The sequence below is a fragment of the Macaca nemestrina genome, chromosome 3 (assembly GCF_043159975.1).
Source record: "Macaca nemestrina isolate mMacNem1 chromosome 3, mMacNem.hap1, whole genome shotgun sequence".
NCBI classification, from domain to species: domain Eukaryota; kingdom Metazoa; phylum Chordata; class Mammalia; order Primates; family Cercopithecidae; genus Macaca; species Macaca nemestrina.
The window spans coordinates 33,188,229-33,208,817 of record NC_092127.1 but is presented as its reverse complement, the minus strand read 5'-3'; positions in this window follow the sequence as shown (position 1 = coordinate 33,208,817).

Below are 20,589 nucleotides of genomic sequence, written 5' to 3'. Positions count from 1 at the left end.
CTCATCAGAGACAAGGCAAGTCCCTTCTGCCTATCAGCCTGTAAAATCAAAAGCAAGTTAGTAACTTCTTGGATACAGTGGGGGTACAGGCAATGGGTAAATACAGCCATTCCAAATGGGAGAAATGGGGCAAAACAAAGGGGTTACAGGCACTATGCAAGTCCGAAATCCAATCATTTTAAAGCTCCAAAATGATCTCCTTTGACTCCAGGTCTTACATCCAGGTTACGCTAATGCAAGAGGTAGGTTCCCATGGTCTTAGGTAGCTCTGCCCCTGTGGCTTTGCAGGGTACAGCCTCTCTCCCTGCTGCTTTCATGGGCTGGCATTGAGTGTCTGCAGCTTTTCCAGGCACATGGTGTAAGCTCTCAGTGGATCTACCATTCTGGGGTCTGAAGGATGGTGGCCTTCTTCTCACAGCTCCACTAGACAGTGTCCTAGTGGGAACTCTTTGCGGGGGCTCCAACCCCACATTTCTCCCTCTGAACTGCCCCAGTAGAGGTTCTCTATGAGGGCTCTGCCCCTGCAGCAGACTCCTGGCTGGACATCCATATATCCTCTGAAATCTAGGCAGAGGTTCCCAAACCTCAATTCTTGTTTTCTGTGCACCTGCAGGCCCAACACCATTTGCAAGCCACCAAGGCTTGGGGTTGACACCCTGTGAAGCCACGGCCCAGCATGTACCTTGGCCCTTTTTAGCCATGGCTGGATCTGGAGCAGCTGGGATGTAGGGCACCATGTCCAGAGGCTGCAGAGAGCATTTGAGTACTGGACTTGGCCCACAAAACCGTTTTTCCCATCTCGGCCTCTGGACCTATTATAGGAGGGTCTTCCATGCAGCTCTCTGAAATGCCCTGGAGACATTTTCCCCATTGCCTTGGCTATTAACACTAGGCTCAAAAAAAAAAAAAAAAAAAAATTCAGCTTTGCTTTACTTATGCAAATTTCTACAGCAGTCTTGAATTTCTCCCCAGAAAATGAGTTTTTTTGTCTAGTACATAGCTGGGCTACATATTTTTTAAACTTTTATGCTCTGCTTCCTTTTTAAAGATAACTTCCAGTTTCAGATGATTTTTTTGTTCATGCATATGAGTGTACACTTTTAGAAACAGCCAGGTTACATCTTGAATGTTTTGCTGCTTAGAAATTTCTTCAGCCAGATACCCTAAATTATCTGTCTCAAGTTCAAAGTTCCACAGATCTCTAGGCCAGGGGCCAAACGCTGCCAGTCTCTTTGCTAAAACATAACAATAGTCACCTTTGATCCAGTTCCCAACAAGTTTCTCATCTCTATCTGAGACCACCTCAGCCTGGGCCTTATTGTTCATGTCACTATCAGCATTTTGGTCAAGGCCATTCAACAAGTCTCTAGGAAGCTCCAAACTTTCCCACATTTTCCTATCTTCTTCTGAGTCTTCCAAACTGTTCCAGCCTCTGCCTATTACCCAGTTCCAAAGTCACTTCCACATTTTTGAATATCTTTTCAGCAACGCCCCACTCTACTGGTACCAATAATTTACTGTATTAGTCCGTTTTCACACTGCTGATAAAGACATACCTAAGACTGGGCAATTTACAAAAGAGAGATTGAATGGACTTACAGTTTCATGTGTCTGAGGAGTCTTCACAATCGTGGCAGAAGGTGAAAGGCATGTTTCACATGGTGGCAGACAAGAGAAGAGAGCTTGTGCAGGGAGACTTCCATTATTAAAACCATCAGATCTCATGAAACTTACTCACTATTAGAGAACAGCATGGGAAAGACCTGCCCCAATGATTCAATTACCTCCCACTGGGTCCATCCCACAACATGTGGGAATTCAAGATGAGATCTGGGTGGGGACACAGCCAAACCATATCACCAACCAACACCAGTCAGAATGGCTACTACTAAAAAGTCAAAAAATAACAGATGCTGGTGAAGTTGTGAAGAGAAAGAAATGCTTTTACACTGATGGTAGGAATGTAAATTAGTTCAACCATTGTGGAAGAGAGTGTGTCAATTTTTCCAAGGCCTAAAGACAGAAATGCCATTTGACCCAGCAATTCTATTACTGGATATATGCCCAAAGGAATGTAAATCATTCTGTTATAAAGACACAAGCACATATGTGTTCCTTGCAGCACTATTTGCAGTAGTAAAAATATCCAGTCAACCTAAATGCTCATCACAGATAGACTGAATAAAGAAACTTTGTATATATACACCGTGAAATCTATGCAGACCTGAAAAAGAAAAAGATTATGTTCTTTGCAGGGACATGGATGGAGCTGGAGACCATTGTCCTTAGCAAACTAACACAGAAACAGAAAACCAAGCACCACACTTACAAGTGGGAGCTAAATGGTAAGAACACGTGGATACGTAGATTGGAACAACACACTGGGGCCTATTGAAGGTTAGAAGGCAGAAGGAGAGATAGGATCAGGGAAAATAACTAATTGGTACTAGGCTTAATAGCTGGGTGATGAAATAAGCTGTACAACGAACCTGTATGACACAAGTTTACCTATGTAACCTGCACATGTACTCCTGAACTTAAAATAAAAGTAAAAAAATCCCATTTATAATAGCACCAATAAGAATAAAGACTTACAAATAAACTTAACCAAGAAGGTGAAAGTTCATGGATTGGAAAACTTTATATTGCTTAAATAATCATTCTACCCAAAGCAATGTACAAAGTGAATGCAATCTCTATCAAATTTTAGACATTCTTTGCATAAATGGAAAAAAAATCTTGAAACTGATATGAAATCTCAAATGACCTCAAATAGGCAAAGCAATCTTGAGAAAGATAAATAAAGTTGAAAGCCTCAGGCTTCCCGATTTAAAAAATATTACAAAGCTACAGTAATTTAGACAGTGTGATAATAGCATAAAGACAAACATATAGCTTAACTGAGCAGAATAGAGAATTCAGAAGTAAAACTTCATATGTATGGTCAGATGATATTCAATAAGGGTGCCAAGTCTTCATAATTGAGACAGTGTTGTCTCTTCAACAAATGGTGTTGGGAAAACTGAATGTCCAAATACAAAAGAATAAAGTTGAACTCTTACTTTATATCATATGCAATAATTAACTCAAAATAGATTAAAGAGTTAAATGTAAGACCTGAAATGATAACAGTCTTAGAAGAAAACAAGGGAAAATCTTCATGACACTGCATTTCCCAATGTTTTCTTAAATGTAACACCAGTATAACACCAGAATCACAGGAAACAAAAGCAAAAATCATCAAGTGGTACTACATCAAACTTAAGAACTGCTGCACAGAAAATGAAAAAAATCAACAGAGTAAAAAATGCAACCTACAAATTGGGAAAAATATTTGCAAACTGCATATCTGATAAGGAGTTAATACACAGTATATATAAAAATTACAACTTTACAAATAACTCAATTAAAAATGGGCAACAGATTTGAATGGGCATTACTCTAAAGATATACAAATGGCCAACCAGCATCATGAAAAGATACTCAACATTACTACTCATCAGAGAATTGGAAATCGAAACCACAATGAGTTATTACCTCACACTCACTAGGATAACTACTATTATCCAAAAAAAAAAAAAAAAAAAAGCAGAACAAAACAAATAATAAGAAATGGAAAGGATGTGGAGAAATCAAAACCTTTGTGCCCTATTGGTGAGAGGGTAAAATGGTGCAGCCTCCATGGAAAACAGTATGAAGGTTCCTCAAAAAATTAAAATGTAATTACTATATGATCAAGCAATCCTACTTAGGGGTATATATCTACAATAAATGAAACAGGATCTCAAAGAGATATTTGCATGACCATAATCACTGCAGCATTATTCACAATAGTTAACAGTAAGAAACAACCTATATGTCCATTGGCAGATGAATGGATGAAGAAAATGTGGCATATACATACAATGAAATATTGCCATATACCATAACATTGATGAACTTTAAGGACATCATGCTAAGTGAAATACGCCAGTCACAAAGAGACTTACTGCACGATTCTACTACATAAGTGGATGTCGTAGGCAAATCTTAGAAGCAGAAAGTTGAATGGTTGTTGCCAGCGGCAGAGAGGAAGTATAAAAGCAGAGTTGTTCAATGGGTATAGTGTTTCAGTCATGCAAGATGAAAAGTTCCAGAGAGCTATTGTACAACAATGTTCATATGGTTAACACTACAGTATTGTACACTTGAAAATAGTTAAGATAGTAAATTTTATGTTTTTACCAGCATAGAAAAAAGCTATAAACTTGCTTTTTGGAATAAAAATGTGAAATTCTATATGAAATGCCTTTACTATAGTAAGAAGCACAAAATACTTCCTCTGAAGTATTTTACCTCTGCCTGCTTTTCAAGTATACAATATTTCCTGAGATATTATTGAAGGTCAATGGGAAAGAATAATACAAAAAACATGAAGCTTGTCTTGCTCTTCAAAACTGTGCAAGAAGACTAATAAGAAAAAAAATCAAAGGATCATAGAAGAAATACGCATGTTATGGAATATTTTTTCACTTCTCTGGAGTCCAGCTAAAAATTTATTTCTTCTAGGACATACCAGGAGAACAAAAAGAAAATAATTGAAATGGAAACAGTCAAATAGATCCTATAGGGACTGAGATTTATATTTAATGATGTTAATTGTTGATCTCTTTCTTATCTAAAAGCATTGTAGTGAGGTCAAGGATTTTGCAGCTGATCAAGGAAAAAGATATGACCACAAGCTGGAATTAGCCCTCAAAGACCTTTGTTTGGGCCATTTACAGGTTTGCATGTGGGGAAAGACCCTCACAGAATGAGAGGGTCCAGAGATCCCCATTCAGAAGCAGAAGGAAGGTCCTCCTGGGGTAGATGGGGCATGGGTGATGGAGATTCATGTGCAAATAATGTCACTCAGTAGCAAGGTGGGGAATCTCTGGGTCAGGGATCTCCAAAGGGCAGCAGCAGTCTGTCATCATTTATAGCGCTGGGGTTAATCATCTTGTCTATGGCCAACAGATAATGGGAACAGTTTTGTAAAATTCTAAATGGCTAAAATTCTATCGGGCTACATTTAAAACAACTGGATACATAAAAATTTGAATTTGGTACCCATGAGGTTTTGAGCTAATGGGTTCCAGCTTGCTATAAAGAAGTAAACAATTTAGGGCAATATAAAAGGGGGGCATCCTTACTCCATTTATGTAACAAATACGTCACAAAGCCTACTTGCTTAACAATAGAGAACAGAAATAGGCATCCATTTAAGGAATTTGGCATCTTAGGAAAATAATTATTTCTCCTGTTTTCTTTTTGTTTTGTTTTTTTGTTTTGTGTGTGTGTGTGTGTGTATTTTCTGTTTGTGTTTTGAGACAGGGTCTTACTCTGCTACCCAGGATGGAGTGCAGTGATGCAATCACAGCTCACTGCAGCCTCAAATTCCCAGGCTCAAGCAATTCTCCCACCTCAGCCTCCCAAGTAACTGAGACTACTGGCACACACATCCAACTAATTTTCTTCTTTTTTTATTTTTGGTAGAGATGAGGACTCACTATGTTGCTCCCCCAGGTTCTTCTCGAACTCCTAAGCTCGAGCATTCCTTCTGACTCAACCTCCCAAAGTGCTGAGATTACAGGGGTGAGTCACCACACCAACCTCTCCTAAGTGTTTTTTAAATGAAGCTATGTTATTTTCAAAGGAAGCAAATGTGTTATTTAGTAGTCTTTAGAAAGCTCAAATATATTTTTTGTGACATAAAAAATGTTTTGTGCTTATGATGATGTGTCTAGTTTATCTTCATGGTCTCTAAGTTTGTTTTATTTGCTTGATTGTACTGAAGTAAAATATTTCTTGTCATTTTGAGATTTTTGAAAAATGTTTGGAAGACAGTTATGGAGACTGTGGAAATGGGTCAACTTACTATTAATTTTGAAAATTTGGTTTTAACTGGAAAAAACTATTCTTCAATTACAACAGTGTTTAATGGTTCCTTAATAAGACTATTTGTAAATAAAATTACTTAGTCATGAAATCAAAACATTTCTAGTTTTTCATGTGTAATTTAATACATATGTAAATATATTCTTAAAGACCAACTCAATAAACTTTAAAATCTTTTTTTAATGTAGTGGGATAATTTTCATTAAGTAATATATAACGTTTATCACTTATTTCATTTTTGCTGTTTTCTGAATGCAGCCCAAGTTGACTAATTTCAAACTATAAAAACATATTTGCTTATGAATACTTAAGACATGTATCATATGATGCCATTTAAGAACCATATTAAAATATCATAATGTCTTTTTAGTAATAATGATATCATAATTTCTGGGCTATGCATCAAAATGTAGAGGAAGCCATTAGGTTATATCCTATAATATTATGGTTTCAAAAATATGGCAAAAGGAACCCTATTGCCTTTACATAAGCACATAGATTGGAAACAAATAAGAGGAAGAATTTCAAGTTTAAATTTGAGAGAATCTCATGTGTAGATAAACTAGACAGGATGATCCTATCTGATAATATTCCTTGGGTCCTTCTAGATTCATGTTTTGCACATCCTGTCATTTCTAATAAGTATTTAGAGCACCAAATCACAGAGACAGCTGAAATTAGAGAATGCTGAAACCTTAAGCAAAAGCGGTTAACCCCAATCAAGTCTCAATAATTAATATCAGTAGTTGGCAGCTGAGCCTGGATGTCATCGTATATTATAGATGATGAGGCTACAGTGAATTAAATCTTGTTGCTGAGGTGACCACTTTCCCCTTGGTTAGAAAACATATTTCATACCTTATTTTACAACCAGGTGTGTAGCTTTCACCACTACAGCAATTGGGCCAGAGTATAGATTCATAAAATAAGTATAAATGTGGATTGGGAGTAGTTGGCAATTTAAACTCTAGCCATTCCAAAGTGAAATTCCAGGCCTAATTGAGCTCCAGTGGTTGTCAGCAGCTTATATGATCAAGTTTTACAAACTGTCTCTTTTGCCTAATTGTGCTATCTTTGGTCTGTCTCCTCACAGGGATTCGCTATGTGCATCCTCTTAGTCTCACAGCTTTGTTCATGTCTTGGCAGCCTTTAGTTTCAAACTTAAGACTGTGGGAGGTTATGCACTCTGTTACTAGGCTTCTTACTTGGGAAACCTTTATAAATTAATTGTGAAACTGCTTTGGATGTTATGTTACTGGTGTAAACTTAAGCAACACTGAGGATCTTAAGGTACATATTGAAACCCTGAATTCTGTGAATCACTGAATATGACTGATTTTTATAGTTTCAGTATGGACTACCTTACTTCATTTTTTATTACATTTTTGTAAACTAAGACAGGACAGCAAAATAAGAGCACGAATTGGGTTAGTCACATAACTTATATTTCCTATTATCTTCTTTGACTCTTTCTTTACAATGACTTTTTTGCCATGTTGCTGGTAGTTTTACAATTTTTTTCCAAAAGTCTTATCTGTACTCTGGACAAGGTGTATCAGTTGTAAAAATTAAACACTTATTCAACTCTGAAGCCAGTCAGGCTATGGAAGCCCTTTAGGCAGGCACTTCGTTTGCACTTAAAGTGTAATTAGAGAGAAATACATTGAGTTTTAAAGCAAGTATATAAAAAGCTTTTCGAGGTTTTTCAAATTTGGATAACATAATCCAGGAATTGGATTTAAAATATTTGTTTTATAGGAGAAAGGATGAAATTCTAGCTTTGATTGCACAAGGAACTCAGGATAATTAGGGAGACAGAGCTTGCTCGTAGTTATCAGAGGCATACAACTCCCTCACTGGTCTGATCTCTGCTGCTCCCAGCTCACACCCATAGCCCTCCTTACTCTCCAAGCTACTCCAAATAAGTAGCAGATCAGGGACAGCAAGGCAGAAGAAGTTATATAGACAAGCTTCTACAAGAGGCTGCTTCCTCCTCACCCAAACACTCAGGGCACACAAGGAATGAAAGAAAATCTGGGGTTTTTAATATCAAATTAAAAGGAAGCCATTATCTTCAGCAAACTAATGCAGGAACAGAAAAACAAGGACCTAATGTTCTCACTTACAAGTGGCAGCTGAACAATGAGAACACATGGACACATGGTGGGTAACAACACACGCTGGGGCCTGCGGTGGGGAGGCAGGAGAAGGAGGGAGAGCATCAGGGAGAATAGCTAATGGATGCTGGGCTTAATACCTAGGTGATGGGTTGACCTGTGCAGCAAATCACCAAGGCCTCTGTTTACCTCTGTAACAAACCTGCACTTCCTGCACATGTACCTGAGAACTTAAAATAAAAATGTAAAACAGATATAAAAAGTAATAAAGTAAAAAGAATGCAGTATTAGGAATATCATGAGATATTAAATGCAGGGGTAATAAACAATGATTCTTAAATAAGAAATTTTCTTCTTTCTAGTTTAATGTATTAAAATGTGTTTATGTAATTGTATATTTCATTGTTATATTACTCTGTTTTTCTGTATCATGTTTATAACATGGCTAAACTACATTAGATCCATTTGTAATAAAAAAATCTTACTCCACTTTGTTATAATATTAACTTATAGGTATACATTCAAGTTATAAGTAAATTATTCAGAATCAAAAGCAATCTGAGCTAGGCGTGGTGGCTCACGCCTGTAATTCCAGTACTTTGGGAGGTTGAGGCAGGTGGATCACGAGGTCAGGAGATCGAGACCATCCTGGCTAACATCGTGAAACTCCGTCTGTACTAAAAATACAAAAAACTAGATGGGCATGGTGACATATGCCTGTAGTCCCAGCTACTCAGGAGACTGAGGCAGGAGAATCCCTTGAACTCTGGAGACGGAGGTTGCAGTGAGCCGAGACTGCACCACCGCACCCCAGTCTGGGCGACAGAACGAGACTCCATCTCAAAAAGAAAAAGAAAGAAAATGAAAATTATTTTAACCCTCATTTACCTTCCATGTCTATAATTGTAAAACATAGAAATACTAATATGGCTATTAGAGATTATTCAGTGTTGCCTTGAGACTCTAGTTAAGACAATAGAAATGAATACACTCCTCAAGTTGTAAACACAATGAAATGTTATGAACTATTTTTAAGAGAAAAATCCCTACCCACTTGTGTAATGAATTATTGCTATGTGTTAATGATATATGTTGACATAGCTCATAGATAGCACATACATTGAGCAATAAATATTGAAATGTTTTCTTTATTCATGCTAGCCCTCTTCAATCCATTTTAAACATTTAAGGGACTTTGTCATAAAATAATTTTTTATTAAAGTGAATTGTATATAAATCTCAATTTACAATGACTATTTTTTTAAAAGACAAGGAGGAGAATAAGTAAGCATTCTGCTATTGATATATTTAGCCACAGGGTGTCATTCTTGGTGTACAGATTAGCCTGTCTAGAAGCAATACTCTGGCAGCAGATACCAAACACCATATCATATTCAGTATGTTGAATACATAATGAAAGCTCCTGACTTTTAGCCCAATTTAATACTTCTTTATACTCAGCAAACTACATCATTAGACATTTTCCAGACCTATTTTGTAATTTTTAAATTATCTTTAGAATAAAAGCATGAAGACAAGAAACAAAATTTCTAGTCGACTCAACCTCAGTGAATTGAATTAGATTGCTAGGCTTGGGAAGACAGTGAGAGAAAATATACAATAGGAACTGCTCTCTTATATTCAGAGAGAGTTATAAGGGAAAACAACAAAGTTAACAGGTAGCCATACTTATAAAAAGCATTTTCCATTTAAAAGTTATTTCCATTTATTTCATCAAACTAATAGATTATATTGCACCAGTGCATGGCTCAAGAAAACTCCAAACATGCTTGATATAGCATTTTTATGCTGAATTTGCAAAGCATTTTAGGCAGAAAGTTAGCATAGACTATGAAACTATAGTCTTACTCAAATCAGTTTAAACTTGGCACCAAGTATTCCACTTTGTCTTCTCCCACATTGGGTACAACTCATCTGAAAAAGGGTAGCTTTAACCATGGTGCATAAGTCATGAAAATGGCTTGAAAAGACCTTATTAAAATGGGGCCAGATAAAGGTTAAGAAAAGGTGATATTAAGCTGACACTTTGCATCTCCCTTCTTTAATCACTGGTAATGTGGGGAGACTTAACCCTCTATCATAAACTTGAGATGGAAATTCCCTCATGCCTACTTACATTGCTCCCAGCCCATCATCATGTGTAGAAAACAAATCAATGTTTCAGTCCTTCATTCAGTGAGCTTTTTTCAAATACAACCCATAATAGAGGGAAAACCAGACATGATTCACGCACTCATGCAGCTTAGTCTCTAGTGAGTGAGAGAGACATGAATCAACCACGCAAGTAAGACATAACATTCCAATGTGGTTAGTGCTAAGAAAGAGAAACACACCACAGCGCTACAAATGCTTATTTAATTGGGAATTTTACCAATGACTAGAGAAGAATTTCCTGAGTTAGCCGGGGCAGAGTTAGGGTATGGTCAATGAGTAATACTAACCAATCAAATAGAGAACAGAGAGAGGTCAGGTCTGGAGCCTGTCAGGAAGACAGCATCATGAGCTCCAGTAACTGAAGAAGTTCAGGTCGCATCGGACACACGGTGAAGACAATGTGGTGTGAAAGGCTGAACTGGTAGTCAATAAGCCATATAAAAGATTTCAGTCTTTGCTTTTTGGTCTTTATCCTAAGAGCAAGAGGAAGCTGATGAAAGTTTCCAAGCAAGAAGAAGTATGAGGGAGGGGAAAGTGTTGACTATTCTAAGGTTCAGATTTGCACTTTGAGATAGATTTTCTGAGTTTAGGATGCAAAAGGAATTTTTGGTGGACAAAGGTGGTTCTTGGAAAACCAGTTACAGGCTAGAAGTTGGGGGCTTGTATTAAAGAAACAAAAGTTAAAACTCAGAATAAGATGGACTTGAGACATATAGAAAGGAATTCCTTTTCTATCCAGGGATTCTATGTGGGGATGAATCTTTGATTTCATCTCGTTAATGGCTAGTGAGATTTCATTGTACAAAAAATGTTGATTTAAGGGACTAAACCTGGCTGGGTGCAGTGGGTTACACCTGTGATCCCAGCACTTTGAGAGGCCAAGGTGGGAAGATCGCTTGGGCCAGGAGTTCGACACCAGCCTGGGCAAAAAACTGAGACCTTGTCTCTTTCAGAAAATTTTAAAACTTTGTGAGGTATGATGGCTCACACCTGTAGTCCAAGCTACTCTGGTGCCTAAGTACTTCAACATCATCCCAAGAAAGGTAAAAGGAGGTTTCCTGACTTATGGCCATATATTTCAACTACTCATGCATATTCTAAGATATATATCACCACATACTCCTCTAAAAATTATTATAACAATTAAATTTTTACCAAAAAACGAACAGGAGGCCCAATGGTCCCACGTTCTTGATACCTCTGAGCAATGTCAATCTTTTTTATCTTGACTTATAAAACTCGATTTAGAAAAACTCACTCTCTTGTCATTTCCTCAATTAAGAAGCAGTTGAACATATTTCACAAGTTTGTTAGCTATCTTTGTATCTTTTATATGAATTACCTATTTGCATTTGCACAGTGCTAGCACAGTGTTTGACTTTTTCTGAAAGATTTATAAAAGCTATAGTTTTTATGTTTTGTTGCAAATTATCTTCCTGCTTGTTTAATAAAAGCAAGCTAAGGACCTCTGCTTACCCTCAAACTGTACTACCTGCCACTGCTTCTGCTTCCTCATAATTTTAAATTCCCTTATAACTTCAGCTAGTTCATGGCCACTTAGTCCTATTGTCATCTCTATAGAGTTTTTGTATTTAGAAAATAAAATTACAGGACAGCCGATTAAATATGAACTTCAGATAAAACAACACTTTTTTTAACTGTAAGTATGTCTCATGCAATATTTGGGACATAACCATGAAATTGCATGTTTTTATTTAAAATTGACATTTAATTAGTTGTTCTGAATTTTTGTGACAACCTTATCTCTGTTTCAAGCTACCTAATTCACTCCATATTTGTCCACCCAAATTCCAACAAATAAGAATAATATTATTCTATTCTATTCCAATTTTAAGTTAATTTATAAGCCACAAGTCTTCTAATGGATTAATTGCCTTTAGGTGAGTTGCCCAGGACAGCATTGAAACTGAGGGAGCTCCCATCAACAGAATCAGCATTTTATCAGAGAAGAATGGAAAAGTTATGGAACCCATGACTATTAAGTAAAAAATATATCACTTTTTCACTTAGAGATTTTTAAAAATAAATCTGCAATAATAGTTTTAAATTAGAAACATATTGATTTTGTGGGGCTTTTTTTGAGTTTTAAAATACAGTATTATTTGATAAAGGCCCTACATCTTCGCATATCTAGATTTTTCAGAAAAATCAAGAAGCGATGTGGTAGACTGAATAATGACCCATGAAAGACGTCTATCTCCTAACCCTGGAATCTGCAATTGTGTTGCCTTATGTGTCAAAAGGTACTTTGCAAATGTGATCAAAGCATCTTGAGAGGGGGAGATTATCCTGAATAATAATTATCCTGGGCCCAGTGTATTCACAAGAATACTTATGAGAGGGAGGCAGTATAGTCACATAGTGGGATGATGGGAGCAGAGTTAGAGAGAGAGAAATTGGACGATGCTACACTGCTGGCTTTGAAGATGGAGGATGGGGCCAGGAGCTAAGGAATGAGGCAGCTTCCAGAAGCTGAAAAGGAAAGAAAATGATTTTCCCCTAGAGTCTCCAGAAAGAATGCGGCTCTGCCAGCACCTGGACTTTAGCCCCTGAGACTCACTTTTTAGTTTCTGTCCTCCAGAACACTAAGATAATAAACAAATATGTGTTGTTTTAAGTCACTAAATCTGTGGTCATTTGTTGCAGCAGCAATAAGAGCCCAATACAAAGACAATACTCAGAATAGTTCCAGGTTTTCTTGAATAGCAATATATTTCACTCAATATAAACAAAAGCAAAACAGGAAAAAATTTTCATATTACTCATTTCATTGCTTATTTTAACTACTATATTTTGACCTATTTAAAAGAAATGAATATATCAAAATAAGACTTGCTACCAAAAACGCAAGCACTCTTCCATTATATATCAACTGAAATTAGCAAACCAATAAATTTTGTTTGAAGATGTGCTTTTTTCACTTTTGACTTTCATTATTAAGCATTTTCCAATAGTAAAGATTTTTGTTGTATAATTAAATTTGATTTATATTGCTAGAATATGTTCCATAAATGTAAATTTTAAAATCTCACATTCTCAAGATTGATGTATGTAGCCTAAGTTTAGTTAATTTGAACATACAAGTCAAGGGGGGAAATATTAAAACACTCTAATTTGAAAAACATGTGTTTTGTTTCTAACACCATACACTCACACTTGAATATTCTATTTAAATAACTTGTTGAATCTTTTCTTCTTTTATGCATTCATTTACAGTAACATGCTTTAAAAACAGTCTCAGAGAAAAAAATTACATGCAACTTAACTACTGTTGTGTTCCTAATAAAAGAGAAAAATGATGTGTTACAAAGCCATAATTATAGGGAGTTTCAGAAGATATATTTGAAAAGGTCTAGTAGATTAGTACTTAAAATGGTCCAACTTCTGTTGAGTTTGCCTTTAATGTTAGGTTGGATACATTTTCAAATGCAACACATTAGGTTACCAAGCTTACTGTATTTGATCCAAACAATGTCATGTTTATAACATTATGTACTTTGAAGCTCTGAAATTCAAACAAAAAAAAACTATTTTTTTAACAGCAACCTTTTTTCATTTAAGATTTATTTTACAAGATTTTTAAAAATGCATATATAGTAAGAATTTTTTTTCATTTAATAATATGTTACTATGGTTAAAAATGGAAAATATTCCAAGATATTTATTTGGTTAGTAAGTTAGTTAATTTTTTGTCTAACATTAATTGATCTCCTATTTAGTAGGCATTATGTTACACATATTGTGTGATTCATGTGATGACCTTGTGGAATACACATTGATTATACCCATAAGTAAAGTGAGGATGACAGAAATGTACTTGCTTTAAGTCCTGGGATTTTGGCAATTATATATTTGTATCTTAGCTCTCAATAATGTTCTGAATTACACTTTGTCAAGGAGGGGTTTAACCAAGGTCCTTAAGTTGATTTTGTAATTGTAATATATAGTATTTAACCTGTTAAATCTTTTGATTGAGTAGGATATTATCTACTTTGCAATAGCAATGTGTCTGTATCAGCCAGGAGATGCTAGGTTATGCTGTATAAGATATAGCCCCAATAAATCTCAGTGGTGTTGTTTAATGCTTTATACAATCTACTTTAAGATCTATTTATAGATCTATTTTAGAGCTGTACATTTTTTCCAGGGCAACTATCCTCAATTAGTTCAGTGTTCCCATATGCTGTACATATAATTGTGTTCTCTATACCATTAACATAGACACAAACACACACACACACACACACACACACCCACCAAGGAAAGTAAATGCAAAGCAAAGGGGTTGAGAGATTAACATAAAAAGAGATTTTAAAATAGTTTCTTTTACAGCTGAAAAATGAAGGTCAAGAACAAATAACAAAAAAATATGTAAAGCAAAAAAAATACTGCCCACAAATAAAAAGAGACCTTTTGCATAAATCTCAAAATGCCACTTAATGTAAACAAGGTATTTGAGATAAACAAACAATAAAAATGGTGTTTTTCAAAAGGAGTCCATTATCCTAAGAAATTGTTACTAATAAAAAATATAAAGAAGCATGCAATGAGTTTGTGTAGGTTCTTGAATAACAGTGTTGAAAAACTTCTGAAATATATTAGAATCTGGTCAGGCTAGAAAACCATTTTAGACAGGGTAAGCAGGCCTTCAACAGCATGTTCTATGAAGTTGCTCTTGGCTAAGAAACATAGGCTCCATAGACTGTTTCTGACCCAGCGTAAGAATTCTTCATTCCTATATAATTAGCACTGAGAATACTGATCTCATTTTTTGTGTATGCTACAGCTTCTTTTTCTTTTCTTAAATGTAAGCTTACTAGAAAAGTCTGGGGACTATACAATGTGTTGTTCATATATACAAGTCTCTCTTATTCCCACAAACATATACATAATAGCTGAAAATTCTCAAAAGAATGCAGGAATTTAAAGTTTTAACTCTAGCGCTTCCACATAGTTATAATATCATTCACTCTCTTTTACTTGCTGTTTTAATTTTATTTCCTTCTCGGACTTGAAAGACTACCTTTTGAAAGCTTAAAACAAATGCAAATTAAAAAGAAGGTAGTGTTAGCTATTTCACCACTGTTTATCTTCAGTTATTTTTGTCACCATTAGGATCAGCTCATAGAGGAAATTTGCATCAAAATGGAATGACTAAGCAGAGAGCAAGCATATTGTGCTCTTTATTGAGGTATATATACGTATAAAACTCTTAAGATTAAAACCTCACTTCTCCTTGCTTGTATGCTTGGGTTAAATTCCTCTATGAATATAACCTGTATTCTGTCAACTAAAAAATCATCTGTTCATGAAGGTATAATAAAAGATGCAATGTGCATGCTGTTAATATTGTATGTTATGTTAAAATATAAATGTTCATTCATTCAGTCTTTTCTTAAGGTGCCAAAGTCTTTACAAGTCTTCTGATTGAGTAACTAGCTATTTCTGGTTTCATTTTCTTTAAAATGGAGCAAAAACTTAAGATATCTGTTAAGCAATAGGAATTAAGGATCCTTCTATATTTTTCCTCAATATTTTCTAGTTGTCCTGTTCACACCAAATTCATGAGTTGTTTGTTTGTTTGGTGTTTGTATGTGTGTGCACTTGGGGCCGGTAGCTGGGCCAGGGGGGTGGTGGAGGGCGGTGGCAGAGCAGGGTGGAAGTTTAGCCATTAACCCATACACACCTAAGCAAAAGTCTTTTTTTTTTTTTTTTTTTTTTTGAGATGAAGTCTTGTTCTGTCACCCAGGCTGGAGTGCAGTGGTGTGATCTTGACTCACAGCAACATCTGTCTCCCGGGTTCAATCGATTCTCCTGTCTCAGCCTCTGGAGTCGCTGGAATTAGGAGCATGCCACCACGCCCGACTAAATTTTCTATTTTTAGTAGAGACGGTTTCACCATGTTGGCCAGGCTGGTCTTGAACTCCTGACCTCAGGTGATCTGCCCACCTCGACCTCTCAAAGTACTGGAATTACATACAAAATTTAATGTAATAGTATCCTTATTAGGAAGATTCCTTTAAACTGTATATTTATGATTTTCAAGTCAAAAACAAATACGTAACTCTTAATTTGGGCCTATTCGCTTACTTAATTTTAGCCTTTGCCCAACAATATTTTAATATAATTATAAACCTAAGATGATGATAATATTTGTTTTTAGTTATAATGTTTAAAAGTAATACTAGAACCAAGACAACAAGAAGAGGGCTCTTGAAGCCAAGGGATTTTAATATGTAGAAGAAAAGAAGTTTTTATTTTGAAGCATGAAGCATACACCACCACTACCAAGGACAGATAGGAGAGAAGGGAGAGATGTGGCTGTGGATTTAGAGAGAGTTGGAGGCCATCTGAAGACACAGAACACTCAATCAAATATAAAATTCAAGCAATGGTAGAGGTGAAGAGAAAGAGAGATGTAGGTGACAGAAGAAGGCCAACTATTGGGCTCCAGAATACCCATAGCTATTATATTAGCTATTGCTTGGTAAGCCAGGAGGGAAAAAACTACAGATACACTGTCATCTCAAAATAGACATTTCTAATCTCAGTGATTAAAGTTATTTTATCATTATAAAATTTTGAATTTACAGAAATTTTGGAAGATAGAAAACTAAGAGTCAAATCAACAATATTTCCTTGTCTTAAAAACAAAGCCACATTAATATACAGAAGGTCCCTGACTTGCGATGGCTCAACAATTTTTCAAATTACAATGAATTTATCAGGGTGTAACACCATTGTAAATAGAGAAGTACATATAGTCATTTAATTGTTATGTGGGATTTTAAAAAATTTCTATACAGTTATCTTTTGTCTGCTTTATGTAATTATAATAATAGCACCTATTTATTAATAAATTTTGGGATTTTCTATTAATGTTATACTATAAGATCTCCATATTATTATAACCTACCCATTAATTTATTGGCTACATATTTTTCAGTATTGAAAATTATGGTCTGCCTAAGTAACAGGGATTTTTAATATTCAGTGATATATGGATGATATTTTCCCCCAATTTTTAATATTATTCTTTAGAAATATTTGTCAACAGCCTTTCTGATATGGGGTCATATCATTAGAGTCTGTGTTTTTAAAAATACTAACTTGCTAAGATCTGCCACCCAAGCTGTTTAAATTATGTTTGGGGCAAAGAGAAAACCCAATCATGGCATAGACATGTATGCTTCCTATTGCTTCCAAGTGGTTTGTTCTGTCTGTGTCTGCATCCATTTAGCACCCCAAAATGACCAACCAAACATTTCCTTTGAATCTACATGTCAACCTTTTTAATACATTGAATAATAATAATAGTTTACTGCCATCTTTGAGGAGCAAAGCAACTTTAGAAATAACTAATCTATAGTTAATCATTGGTATAATGTTTCGCTGAATTGAGAAAATGCTTAAAATATAAGGTTTGCCAAACATTTTTCAATCCATCCTCAAAGATTTATACCTAGGCAATAGCTGTCTCCAGGATCACCAGTGTGATTGTGATGGAAGCATCAATTCTCATGCATATTCAAACTCTTTTCACAGCACTATTTTAGGATCAGGATCCTGAGAATCAAAACTTTGGCACAGCAAATTCCTGTCCAAGTGATGTAATACAGGGCTATGTCGTAGATTTTCTCCTTCCTCTTCTCGATTAAAATAATCAAATAAAGATTTTTAGACAATTTGGATGCATGTCCTCTTGCACAGCACATGGAGGTCAAAGCACTTGATAGCTGGTAGTGATATTAAGTTCAAAATAGATATGCTTATCTTCTCTGCATTCATCTAGTTTTGGTGATGATTAGTATTAGCTTATTCTTTCTTTTTGCATTTCTGTTGTAACAGTGAAAATTCCCACTGAAGTGGAAGGATGCCTCATTTTGATTAGAAAAAATATGAAATATACATTAGTGCAAATGAGAAACACACACTAATATACAGTATTTAAGAACACTATCCTACAGTTATAAGATCCCTTTAGTAAGTAAGTGTGGTCCTGCAATGACTACTTATGACCTTGGAGTCCATTTCCTTCCAAGAAGGCGAGCGGTATGTCTTTATCCAAAATATTTTCTCCTTTGTATTATCCCGCTTAATAGTCAACTGTGAATACTGGTTGAAAGTCTCATGACTCACTGAATGATGCTGTGATCCTTCTCAAGACTCAGTTTCCTCTACCCTGGCTCTATGTCTACTGAGAGTTCAGATGTGACCACAGGCAAACATTGAGTGGGTTTAGGACTTAGAGAGAGCAGTTGGCTCTATTCAAAGGCTGCCAGAAGTACAATCTGGTCCCTTGTATGAAGGATTTCTCCCTGTCCTCCTCTCCATTCCTCTTTGAATCCCTAAGTCACTCACCAGTCTCTGGCCTCAGAGACTTGGCTTGAGAGAGAAATGGGTGTCTATCCTCATGAGAAAGTTTGATTACACCCCCAGTTTTTCGAGACCTCTCAAGCTGGTCCTGTCTTATGCATTACTAGCTACAGAGTTTTTTTTTCAGGCTTGTTTCTAGAGTCTGTCCTCCTCCAGGGTACACTTTTTTCAAATCTCTCTCTGGCTACTGTACATCTAGCTTCAGTTGCCATTGCTAAATCTTGGCTCACCTATATAAAAATGCCAGGGTCCAGGCAGGAACTTTAATAATTATTTTCCATGAGTCCTCTCTTCTTTACTTCCTCTGTTGATTCTCTGCCATTCTTTATTTCACTTGGAATTGCATCCATGAACTTGATGTACCTTGGCTCTCTAATTAAGATTACAGGTTTGTAATCAGCTGTGGATGTAGTTACATGCTTATAAATAAAATCATCACAAACCTCAGAATAAATTCAGTGGAATTTTATTGTTAAGCTGACAGAAGACTGAAGTTTTGCTTCCTATATGATAAAAATGAAACAAAAATTCTTCTCATGCTTCTGAAGGGCATGGGGATGTTTAGAGGTTGGCCAGTAGCTCTCACGAGAGGGAATCATTGAAGCTGGCCAATGTTTTCTCAAAACTAGAACACTGGGTGCAGTGGCCAGCAGCAGAGAAATCATATTAAAGTCACAGACCTAAGTGATGTCTACGGGAATATCAATAGCTGAAGGGGAGACAAGCTACTGGGCAAGACCATGAGATACTATCTCCATTGAGAGAAGACAGACAGTAAGTTACTGTGGAACATAAGTTACACCAATGTTGTTAGCTGGAGATTCCTGCAGATTATCTGGGACAAGGCCAGTCATCCTCAGCTCAAGTATCACCAGTCTGAGGTTTGTGTGAGGCAGCTGGGAGGTGGTCTGCCCACAGAATACTATATGTAAAGTGGGATTCTTGAAAGCCCTTCTTTCCTTGCTTCCCACACTTGATTCTACTCTCTCCTGGGCTTTTAACTTGAGGCATGTTGTGGGGGCGGCGTGGCACATGTTACTCTTGCTTTTTCTTCTTTTGACAATTCATTACGAACTAGGATAAGAGGGAATAGGTTTTCTTTTCTCCTTTACATGCTTAGCCCTATCTGTGCTGCATCTGGGTCTGGCATACCAAGTTTCCACAAAGTACTGTGGAAGAAGGTGACTGAGGAAGACTGGAATAAGATGATCACTTTCTTCTATACTGATGTCATAGTTTTAATCCCATAGCACAGTGATGGTTCAAAGAAAGATACAAAAGCCACTGTACAGTTACTCTCAGAAAAAAATTAAAACAATTTATTATCTATGCCCAAAACAAAAAGTATACATTTGGAAGACTGTCTTTCAAGATGGAATATACCAAATAACTAAACTCAACTTGTCAAATAAATTATTTGTCTGTTGGCGGGGTGAGGGGGTACATTTGGAGCTAACTTTCTTTTGGCAGGCTAAATCTGTTCAAAATTAAACTTACATACAAATTTTATCAAGTATGTTTGTAATACATAAAGATAATCGAATATTCCTGCTCTCAACATCCTGAAGGTCATTCCAAGCATTTTTTAATGTTTTAAAATGGAAAAGAATAGTGTTTAAATCATTACTTGATAATTTGAATAGATTCAAAACTATGTCAACATTTACTGACCCTATCTAGAGAAAAGTTCCTATCCCACCATTGTGAAAAATTGACTAGTACTCAAATGAGTCAATAACATGTTTCAGCATCTTCAATTTTTCCACAAAATGTCAACTTTGCTGCCTGAAATACAGAATTTTCCCATGTTGAGCAGTAGTAGCAATTTCAATATTAGTTATTTACTATTGACCTCCTCCCAAAAGTCCAGCTAATGTATAGATATCAGAAAATTAATTTTTTATTCCTTTAGGTTATCCATAAACCACTAGCATGAAATATATGTATTATGTTATTTGAATTCTCCATGCAATGCTAAGAATTA